At 44.8% G+C, this 11964-nt stretch overlaps 1 long non-coding RNA gene across 1 annotated transcript in view; it reads left to right on the top strand.

The window, feature by feature from the left end:
- The first annotated feature begins 310 nt into the window (after positions 1-310).
- Positions 311-11964, top strand: part of LOC127047140 (uncharacterized) — a 604330-nt gene continuing 592676 nt past the window's right edge. The window contains exon 1 of the long non-coding RNA XR_007773311.1: positions 311-336. This is a non-coding gene — a long non-coding RNA (uncharacterized LOC127047140). The remainder of the gene's footprint in view (positions 337-11964) is intronic.

Raw genomic sequence — 11964 nt, 5'->3', positions numbered from 1 at the left:
CTAGTTAAACAGAAACTAAAAGGAACAATCACAAAACACAAATATTTTTAAAGCACCATAATAAGGGCTCATGCTAAATGTATACCCCAATTAAAAAAACAAAAATAAAAGGACCAAAAAAAGCCACCATGGCTAAACAGAGTAAAAGAGGCAGTTAGAGACAGAAAAGGCATCATTTAAAAAAGTTGAAGTTAAATCCTATAGAGTAAAATAGAAAGGAGCATGAACTATGGAAAGTCAAGTATAAAAGTAGTTAGGCAGGCCAAAAAATAATTTGAAGAGCAATTAGCAAAAGACACGGAACCTAGAAGCAAAAAAAAAAAAAAAAAAAATTAAGTACAATTGAAACAGGAACCCTGGCAAAACCCGGATGGCTGTGGAGAAGCTCAATGAATTCTTTGTGTCAGTCTTCACTGCAGAGGATGTGTGGGAGATTCCCGTACCTGAGCCATTATTTTTAAGTGATAATCTGAGGAACTGCCCCAGACTGAGGTGTCAGTAGAGGTGGTTTTGGAACAAGTTAATAAATTAAACAGAAATAAGTCACTGGGACCAGATTGTATTCACTCAAGATTTCTGAAGGAACTCAAATATGAAATTGCAGAACTACTAACTGTGGCATGTAACCTATTGCTTAAGTCAGCCTTCTTTCCAGATGACTGGAGGGTAGCTAACGTAATTTAAGGTAAGTCAAGCCTCAGTACCAGGCAAATTAGTTGAAACTGTAGTAAAGAACAGAATTATCAGAAACACAGATAAACGCGATATGTTTAGGAAGGGTCAGTATGGCTTTTGTAAAGAGAAATCATGTCTCCCCAATCGATTAGAATTCTTTGAGGATGTCAACAAGCATGTGGACAAGGGTGGTCCAGTTGATACAATGTACTTAGACTTTCAGAAAGCCTTTGGCAATGTCCCACATAGAATGGCTTTTAAGCAAAGTAAGCAGTCATGGGATAAGAGCAAAGGTCCTCTCAAAGATCAGTAACCGGTTAAAAGATAGGTAACAAAGGGTAGGAATAAATGGTCAGTTTTCACACTGGAGAGAGGTAAAGAGCAAGGTCCCCCAAAGATCTGTACTGGTACCTGTGCTGTTTACTCCTTTTTCCACATCATTTATGAATATGTAAACAGTGAGGTGGGAAAGTTGGCAGATAATACAAAACTACTCAAGATGGTTCAGTCTAAAGCTGACCTGTGAGAGTTACAAAAAAATCTCTCAAGACTGAGTGACTGGACAACAAAATGGCAGATGAAATTAGACGTTGATAAATACAAAGTAATGCACATTGGAAAACAAAATCCCAAGTACACAAACAAAATGATGAGGTCTAATTTAGCTGTTACTGCTCAAGAAAGATCTTGGAGTAATTGTGGATAATTCTTTGAAAATATCCACTCAATGTGCAGTGGAAGTGAAATAAGCTGACAGAATAATAAGAACCATTAGGAAAGGAATAGAAAACATCATAATGTCACTATATAAAGCCACATGCCCAACCTTTAATACTGTGTTCAGTTCTGCTCACTCCATCTCCAAATATATAATTTTCGAATTTTTAAAAAAATGTTCATGGATATGGAACAATTTCCATATGTGGAGAGATTTAAAAGACTGGGACTGTTCAGCCTAGAAAAGAGACGACTAAGGGGGATATGATAGAGGTCTATAAAATCATGAGTGGTGTCCAGAAAGTGAATAGGGAAGTGTTCTTTACCCCTTCACATAACACAAGAACCACGTGATATTAATAAGCAGCAGGTTAACACTAAGATAAGGAAGTACTTCTTCATACAATGCACAATCAACCTATGGAGCTTGTTGCTGGGGATGTTGTGAAGGTCAAAATTGACAAGAATTAGACAAGTTCCTGGAGGGATAGGTCCATCAATGGTTATTAGCCAAGACGATCAGGAATGCAACCCCTTGCTCTGGGTGTCCCTAAACCTCTGACTGCCAGAGGTTGGCACTGGAAGATGGATCACTCGATAACTGCCCTGTTTTGTTCATTCCCCTGTGAAGCATCTGGCACTGGCCACTGCTGGAAGACAGGATACTGAACTAGGTGGATCCAGGGCTGGCTTTAGGAAGTGCAGGGCCCAATTCGAACAGTTTCGACGGGGCCCCGGCAGGGATGACTTAAAAACACACACACACACACACACACACACACACACACACGCGCGCAAAAAAAGATGTGGGGCTTGTATTCATCGGGCGGTGCTCAGAGTCTTTGGCGGCACTCAAGGAACCACCACTGAAGTGCCGCTGAAGACCCAGAGCAAGCGAAGGACCCGCCGCCGAAGTGCCGCTGAAGACCTGGAGCACCGCCAGGTGAGTAACAATTAAAAAGGGGCCTCTAGCCAGGGAAGGGATTCTCACTGGGCGAGGGGCCCGATTCAGGGGAATTAGTGGAAGAGGCTTAAAGCCAACCCCGGCTGGATCATTGTTTTTTCAACCCGTGTGACTAGGGCCCTACCAAATTTCACAGCCAGAGGGGTTTTTAATTGGTCATTTTCACATTTTCAGATGTTTACATCTGAAATTTCATGGTGTTATGATCATTGGGGTCCCATCCCAAAAAGTACCCGGAGGTGGGGCTGATCTCCCCTGCCCCCCAAGAGTGGCCATGCAGGGGAAGTAGTAGTCCTGTCCCTCCCCAGCCTGGCAGGGACTCACAGCTAGGAGCCCCTGGCTGGGGCACTTCCACCAGCAAGGGGGAGATTGGACCCGCCTCCACAAGCCCCCTCCAGCTGCAGGAACCTCTAGGGCTGCTGCCCATCCCTAGAGCTTCCTGCAGCAGGGGGAGGCACCCAGAGGTGAGTCTGATCCCCCCTCCCCCCGAGAGCGTCCGTGAAGGGGAAGTACAAGTCCTGTCCCTCCCCAGCCTGGCTTATGAGCCCCTGGCTGGGGCACTCCCAGCAGCACAAGGGAGATCAGATTGCATGGGGAAGGGCTTATTTCATGGTTCATGACATGTTTTTCATGGCCATGAAATTGGTAGGCCCTAGTATGTTCTTAATCTCTCAATTTACTGGGAATCTGGACAAATAATCTAAGTCTGGTCTATTATAAATCCTAAGCATTTTAGTAGACAAACATTAGCTCTCATATGAAAACTTTATACTTTTCCTAAAACTCTAGCAGTTATAACATCAAGCCAACTGCATTGACAATTTTGACCTCAATGTAAAATTTCCAGACTCTGTAAAGGGGCCCGGTTGAATAACAACATTCGTTGCATATTTTGGCATTTATTCTTTAAATAATTATTAGTGGATACATTTTTCCATTGTTTGACCAACTGAAATTATAAAAACAAACTTGCTTAAAATTAATGTGCATTAGGAGTCAAAAAATGTTTTCCTTGAGTCTGCAGCCCAGACCCCTGGAAAAACCTACATGGACTTTCCTCAGATGATTAGTTTTACCGAAATCAGTGAAATTCATTTGGGGTCCTGGCATGGAAAACTTCAGCCCAAATGCTTAAAGGTTGACAAAGTTTTAAGCAACTGAAAATGGGAGCTTGTAGTGAGTCTGGTTGGGCACTCTTAAAAATAAGTAGTATATATATATCAATCCCTGGTATAACTATAATAATGCAAATTTCATTCTAAAGTGTCTCATTAATTTAAAAAAAAACTGTGAACAAAGACTGGTTTATCAGAGGACAGCTAACAGTCCATAAGAACCTTAGCTAGGATTATTCTAAGAAATTGGTTCTTGACTTCATGATTTCAAAAAATTGGTCCTGTGATCGACAGGCCTCTGTAGCTGCAAAGGATTATGGGTTTGAGTAATGGGGGAAAAGAGTGGGAGGTTCTGGGGCTTTGTGGTGAGCAGAGCTGAAGGAGGACAGGAAAATGTTCATTGCCAATCTCAGAGCAGACTGGGGAACAAGGGGGTCAATCCGGCTGATGTGGAGGCTGGAGCTTGTATGAAGCGAAGTGGGAGGCTGGTGGTGGTGTGAGATGGAAGCTGCTTTGGTGAGTTTCTCTGCTGGGGAGCTGAAGGCAAGGAGAACAGAAAACCAGAGATAATGAAGAAGAAAAGGAAGACCATATAAATGAGAGGCCAGATCCTCATCTGGTGATTTCAGTGGCGTTAGGCTGATTCACACCAGCAAAGAATCTGACCCACTAAGGTCTCCAGCTGCCCCTTTCAGATGGGCGTCTTTATGTCCCAAGGTAAATAGATACCATAGCAGAACATAGTTCACTTAAGTTAAATGTCTAGGCATGTCGAAGGTGCTCTAACATAACTTATTTAGGAATCAGTCTAGCATTTTCCCCACAATCCTTGGCTTTCTGTTCTTCAGAGACAAGTTAACAATACAATATTTCTTTTTCTAAACAATCCAAACAAGTTATTTTCTCTTTCCCAGTTCAATCCATCAGCCCAGTTTTATTCATCTAGTCCCTCTAATCCATCATACTGCTACTGTGCCTGTAACCTTGGCATCTAAAACAGTCAGGTTTATATTTTATTCTAATATCATACTCCCCATCCCTCATTAGAGCTGACACAACTGATGTACATTATGAACTTGAGATGCACCTTCTGTTTCAAGGACAATTATCAAAGTATGGATGTTTTGCTTTGTAGATATGGTGTAAACCCATGATCCAAGAGAGGAATTTAATAATAGTTCTCTCTGCGAGCAGCATGGTTCTCCCTAGCTCTTGATATTTACGTTAAGTTAGAGCAGTTCTTGACTGGAGTCTGGTCTTGCTTGAATGATACTGAGTGCTAGCATGGAAGAAGACAAATAGCAGCTGTGAAACTGGCAATAAATGGCTGGAGATATATTGGCAATAGTGTTTAAAGTTTTAAGAAGAAACTTTTGAACTTGGGAGGTAGGTTAGTTTCTTAAACGTGAACCACTAAACAACTGATCGGCCCTAAATACTGAACCCATTTCCAAAGCAGTGATAACACTTTAGTCCTCTAATGAAAGTAGACTATCATCTTCGATGGACTTTACTATACTGTGTCAACACACAGAATTTGAGATAAAAACTCTCCTGGTTAATTTTCAAAGGTAAAGCAATAATTCCTGTTTGTGCTGATGAAATGTTTTATCCCACTTAACTGATCTGGTAATTAATTCAATGTCAAGCTCTTCTGGGTCTTTAATTATTGGAGATGAACCTCAGAACTTTTGCCAGTGGATCTGAAATTATTCTAAGTAGATATAAAATGAGTTAGATTGTACATTAGTGTGCACCATCTTTCAGAATACAAGAAGTCTAATACAAGAATAATGAAATTGAAAGGCAGCAAATTTAAAACCAAGGAAGTGCTTATTCATGCCAAAATAATCAGTCTGTGAAACTCATTGCCACAGGATATTCTTGAGGCCAAGGAGTTTAGCAGGATTTGGAAATGGATCAGACATTTTTTGGGTCAGAAAATTCCAGATTTACATTGATAAAGATTTTTTTAACCCCTTAAAGAACATTAAGGGATTGTTTTGTTTTGGCTCAAAATTTAGGTTTCATGACAACATTTTAAGTAATATCTAAGGCCAATTCTGATTGATTTATATATTAATATTCCAATGGAAAAAGTTCTGTAAAATAAACAAAGCGGTCCCTGCACCAATTGCGATGCAAATATTGTAGAATTTGTTGAGTACATGGAAACCCAAAAGTGACTGACTGGAAACTGATGAAAAATACATTAAACTTTAAAAGCTCCCTCTTTTAGTAACCTGAGGGTTATCTTTCGGACCTGGAAGGCAAGACAGCTTTTTAAAGATGAATGCATGTGCATGTATAGAAGTTATTACTAGTTATCTCACGTTTTCTCTATAGAAGGGGGAATACCTTCATCTCGTGTACTGGCAACAGGGGAAAAGAAAACTTTTTAACAGCATCAGCTCTGTGTGAATGGGTGTAGTGGTCATTGTTAAAATGTTTTTCTTTTGCTTTTTAACCAGTAGATATGTTATAATTGGTTCTCATGGATTTCGCCATTATAAGTATAGGAAACAACTGATTGACCCAACATCTATCTTACTGTTAAAAAGCTATATGACTGCTTTTTCCACTGCACCCACTTAGACAAACAATATCATTCTACTGGTGTATGACGTGGAAGGATACAAATCTCACTAGGCCTTTCCCTTATGCCTGCAGAAACCCCTCTATGTGCACATTACATGTTCGAGGACTTCTTGAGGTTGGGGAGAATGGCAATGAGGAAGTGGGTAGCGGGGACAGCCCCTCTATAAATTATCATCTCCTAGCAAGCTTATGGGGAAATTCCTTTGGGATTAAGGTACTAGCCGTATCAAATAATTTAGCCCATGCTGAAAGGGGTGGTAGGGAGGCAGTGGTATCCTGGCACTGCAGGGGACTATTACCAAGAGGGAAAGGATCTGGGAATAGTGGGATTACCTAAAACCAGTACAATTTCCCCACAGATCTCAGCCTAAGCCCCACACTCCACCTGGATGCGGACACATGCTGTTCTCCCACCCCACCCCGATGAGACAATTATTTGAGAACACCATGAACTTCAACTTGGTGAGTTTCTTGCATCATTTTCACCCTTCAATTAACTTTTCCATGATCAGGCACATGACTTTTTTTTTTAAGCTACTGTTAGGCTCTTGGTCCAGTAAAGCACTTAAGCGCGTGCTGAATTCCTGAACTTTAAGCGCTGGAGTAATCCACTGAAGTCAATAGGCCTACTCCTATGTTTTAAATTAAGCGCATGCTTAAGTGCTTTGCTGGATCAGAGCCTTATCTTCGTTCTGATTCTGTACTTCACACATACTCTGATGCTCTGTCTACAGCTGGAACTAGAAGTGTGATTCCCAGCTCTCATCCAGGTAGCGTGCTAAGAACAGTAGTGTAAGCACATGGGCAGTGGTGAGCAGTGGCCATGCTAGCTGGCTCACATACAAACCCCCCAGGTAAGTACTCAGGACAGCTAGCTCCGGCCACCGCTATCCATTTTACCATGGCGACACTGCTATTTTCAGTGCGCTTGCTCACTGACAGCTTGTAGGAGTTTGTCTATGTGAGCTGGGAATCGCACCCCAGCTCCAACAGTCGATGTAGCCTAAAAGTAGAGTTCTCAAATCCTCCTTTTATTGCTGTTTCACGGTGAAGTGAAATATGTTCACCCTATTAGCACTGCCTGCATTACAAATTCTACAAAGTTAGTTACCCAGAGGCAGACCCGTGCCCTGTGCACAACACCCACACACTGCATAGTACTGGGATTATTGCATGTATCACGCACCCGTAACTGCTTCAGCTGCCCTCTGCCAATCTCTGCTAAGATTCTGTCTAACATGCCAAACCTCTAAGCAGTTTCCAAGAACCACCACTTAAAATCAACAGAGAAGTGTTTCCTTTTTTCCCCCTGAATTATCTTGGTTTGAGGTGCTGACCTGTTGCATCCTGTCTGACGTGCAGATTGTGAGTTGTCTGGGTCTTAGACTGTCTTCCCCTTTGTTTTCGTACAGTGCCTAGGCCCCACTGTGCTATGTCCGTGACCTAGGTACTCCATAGTCACTCGTTGCTAATAATGCAATACTTTTGGCTTTGGGTGGGGTTTCAAGGAAATAAAAATCTCATCAACTGTCACCCTTATGTTATCTTGTTTTGGGATGGTTGAGAAGGTTCTGGTGAGGCAAGTCCGACTCTGTCTGGACCCAGGTTTTCCTGATCTCTTCCAATGTGGTTTGAGAGGGGGCACTGGATCAGGATTCAGGAGATCAGAGCTCTGTTCCCAGCTTCGCCACTCACCTGCTTTGTGACCTTGGGTGAACTGCCTTATTTCTCGGTATCTCTATTTTCATCTTTTTATCTCTCTTGTCTATTTAAAGGAAGATTGTAAGCTCTTCAGGACAGGCATGGGCTCTTACTATGTGTTTGTACAGCCCCTGACTCAATGGGGCCCTGATGTCAGTGTTGGCTTCTACTGGAATACAAATAAATTATATTTATAATAATTCACTACCTTGGACAATTGGTAGCAAATAAGGGTTATCTCTTTAAAAAAAATAGGAGATAGTCGTTCATATTGTCAGGGCTAGAAATGGCAGATTCCCACTGATGAATAAATGACCCAGTGAATTTCTGAATAAATTAAACATAAACTTTAAAAAAAACTATGCTTTATTTAAAAAAGTATTTACCCAGCTCCAGTCCTGAGGTATTGGACTGTAGGACAGTGATCTTATTACAGAGCTATTTTAAGCAATGCTAAACTATTTTAGGTCATATTTAGAGGTTTCTAATATGTATTGTTCTCCTCCTTCACCATTTGGTGCAATATGACCATTAAAACTCATGATAAAAATACATGACAGTTCGGCAATTTTTTTTCCCACATATTTTACACGTCATCCAGTATGTTACATACAGTCTTTGCTTACTCATGGGGATTTATATTGCAATAGAAATACACTGAATATTGCAATTGAAATTAAAAACAAAATTAAATACAAGGGTATGAAGGGGGACACTCACCTTTTCAGTGCCTCCTGTCAGCTGGGTATGATGCTTCAATATTTTGTTCCTACTTCTGGTGCGGCCTGTAGGTTGTCACCCACACTGCAAAGGTCTTCAGTGGCTCCCGCCAAGTCTCACAGTCAAAAATGTATGAACCACTTCTAGGATGTAAAGAGTTCGACACGCTGTCTGCCCTCACCAGGGTCTTCAGCCCTGGCTCTGGCCCTTTAATTTCAGCCCTGCACTTGGGATTCTAAACAAGTCTTGTCCCCTTCTCAGGGCTTAGGCCCCTTTCCCAGTGGCTGATGGAGAAACCCAGGCCCACCCACTACTCTGGGTCCCAACCCTGGGACCCCATAAACAGCAACCACCAGTTCTTTCTGGCAAATTGTTCCCAGGCTCGGAAGGAAGAAATCAATGAAACAGCTGAATCTGTGTAACTGTAGTGTGTAAAATGCTTTCTGTATCAGCACTTCTCAGCTCCTGTCTCATCTTTTCATAATGCTTGGGTATAAATTATGGCCTGTGCTCTAAATTACTTCAGTCATTCCTCTCAGTGTTATATTGCAGGATCATTCTCATTTATTGTTCCTTTCAGTCTGCATGCAGTTGGAAAGGAAAAGCATTGTGGATCCAATTAGCTGCTTGGCAATTGCACTAGATAGTACAAAAATGGTTTTCTTATAAGCCTAATATGTCAATTGGTTCAAGATAGCTTTAGCCATTAGTTGAGGAGAATGAAACCTTCTGATATACCCAGTTGAGCATTACATGAAAGATATTATGTGGATATAAAAACTGATCAGGCATACTTGGAGAATCTGGATTTCCCTCCCCTCCCCTTACAAATTTTGCAAAAACTTAAAAACTCTCAAATTACACTAAAAACTATTGTGAGATGAGTTGTCTTAATCTGAGTATGGAGAAATTTGGCCCTGATCCAGAAACCACTTAAGCACATGAATATAAAATGCTTACCTACCTCTTAGTAACTGTTGTTGTTCGAGATGTGTTGTTCATGTCCATTCAAAATAGGTGTGTGCGCGCTGCGTGCACGCCAGCCGGAAGATTTCCCCCAGCAGTGTCCATAGGGTCAGCCCGGGCACCCCCTGGAGTGGCGCCACCATGGCGCCCTATAAAGGGGCCCGCCGACCCTTCACCCCCTCAGTTCCTTCTTGCCAGCACTCCGACAGAGGGGCAGGAGGGTGGGTGTTGGAATGGACATGAACAACACTTCTCAAAGAACAACAGTTACTAAAAGGTGGGTAACCGTTTTTTCTTCTTCGAGTGGTTGTTCATGTCCATTCAAAGTAGGTGACTCACAAGCCTAACCTCAAGTGGCAGGGTCGGAGATCACTGCTGACTGGAGTACTGCACGACCGAAGGCTGCATCATCCCTAGCCTGGTGCGTGATGGCATAGTGAGATGAGAACGTGTGGATGGAGGACCACATGGCCGCTCTACGAATCTCCTGAGTTGGAATCTGAGCCAGGAACGCCACAGAGGAGGCCTGCGCCCTAGTGGAGTGGGCCGTGACGGAAGGGACAGGGGTCTTAGCTATACGGTAGCATTCCCGGATGCAAGTCGCGATCCACAAAGAGATTCACTGAGAGGAGACCAGGAACCCCTTCATCCTTTCTGCCACTGTGACAAAGAGCTGGGTTGAGCATCTGAAAGGCTTGGTATGCTCTATGTAAAAGGCCAAGGCCCTGTGGACATCCAGGGAGTGTAGCCTCCGCTCTTCGCTGGAGGTGTGGTGTTTCAGATAAAACACCGGGAGAAAGATATCTTGGCCCATGTGGAACTGTGAAACGACCTTGGGTAGGAAAGCCGGATGAAGTCTAAGTTGGACCTTGTCCTTGTAGAAGACTGTGTACGGGGGCTCAGATGTTAATGCTTGAAGCTCCAACACCCGTCGGGCTGAGGTTATCGCCACCAGGAAGGCGGTCTTGTATGACAGGTACAGCAGGGAGCATGAAGCCAGAGGCTCGAAGGGAGGCCCCAAGAGGACGGAGAGGACAAGATTCAAGTCCCAAGCAGGGGTCGGCTGACGCACATGCGGGAAGACCCTGTCCATACCCTTGAGGAAACATCCAACCAGCAGGTTCGCAAACACCGAGGCACCCCCCTCTCCCGGATGAAAGGCAGATATGGCCGTCAAGTGAATGCAAATGGAGGAAAGGGAGAGGCCCAGTTGTCTTAGGTGAAGCAAATAGTCGAGGACAGCGGGAATTGGTACCCCCAGAGGGTTGAGACCCAGCTGACCCAACCATATGGAGAAGTGCTTCCATTTAGCCAGGTAGGTGGCCCTAGTTGACGGCTTCCTGCTACCCAGCAGCACCTGCCTGACCTGCTGGGAGCACTGCAACTCCGCTGGGTTCAGTCATGGAGCATCCAGGCTGTGAGGTGAAGGGACTCGAGGTTCGGATGGTGGAGAGAGCCCTGGTCCTGCGTGATCAGGTCCGGGAGGAGGGGCAGCATCAGAGGCGCCTGAATGGACATGCGCAGGAGTGACGTGTACCAATGCTGGCTCGGCCACACCGGAGCTATCAGGATTACCCTGGCGTGATCCCTGCGAACCTTTAAAAGCACCCGGTGTATCAGCGGGATCGGAGGGAAGGCGTAGAGCAGACTGTCCTCCCATGGCTGAACGAAGGCGTCCAACAGAGACCCCCAACTGTGGCCCAGGAGGGAGCAAAACCGTCGGAACTTCCTGTTTTCCCTTGAAGCAAACAGGTCTAACCGGGGAAAGCCCCAGAACTGGAAAATTGAGCGCACCGCATTCCATCGGAGGGACCACTCGTGACCCTGGAACGAGCGGCTGAGGGTGTTCGCCAAACCATTCTGCTGCCCCGGAAGATAGAACACTGTCAGGTGAGTGGCACTGTGAATGCAGAAATCCCACAGCACGACGGCTTCCCTGCAGAGGGGAGAGGAGCGTGCACCCCCGTTTGTTGATATACAAGACTGACGCCGTGTTGTCCGAAAGGACGGAAACACACCTGCCGGCCAGGTGAGACCAGAAGGTCAAACACGCCAGGCAGACCACTCTCAGCTCCGTGACATTGATATGCAACTCGAGGTCCTCCGGCGACCACAATCCCTGCGTTCTGAGGCATCCCAGGTGCGCTCCCCAACCTCGATCCAAGGCGTCTGTCACCAGGGAGAGGGAGGGCTGCGGGGCAGCAAAGAGAACACCCATGCAGACTTCCCGCGGGTCAAGCCACCACCATAGTGAGCTCAGCACCAAGCAGGGAACGGACACCACTGAGTCCAGGGGGTCCTTGCCCGGCCAATAAACTGTCACCAACCAGGACTTCAGTGGGCAAAGCCGGAGTCTGGCATGGACCACTACATAGGTGCGTGCCGCCATGTGGCCCAGCAGCTGGAGGCAAACTCGCGCCGTGGTGACCGGGGCGCGGTGCAGTCCCAGGGTGAGCTCGGAAATTGCACGGAACCTGGACTCCGGCAGATACGCTTTGGCGTGTGTGG

The sequence above is a fragment of the Gopherus flavomarginatus genome, chromosome 3 (genome assembly GCF_025201925.1).
Source record: "Gopherus flavomarginatus isolate rGopFla2 chromosome 3, rGopFla2.mat.asm, whole genome shotgun sequence".
In the NCBI taxonomy this organism is placed as follows: Eukaryota; Metazoa; Chordata; order Testudines; family Testudinidae; genus Gopherus; species Gopherus flavomarginatus.
Note: the sequence above shows the minus strand (reverse complement) of the source record. Positions and strands in the feature narration are given on the sequence as shown.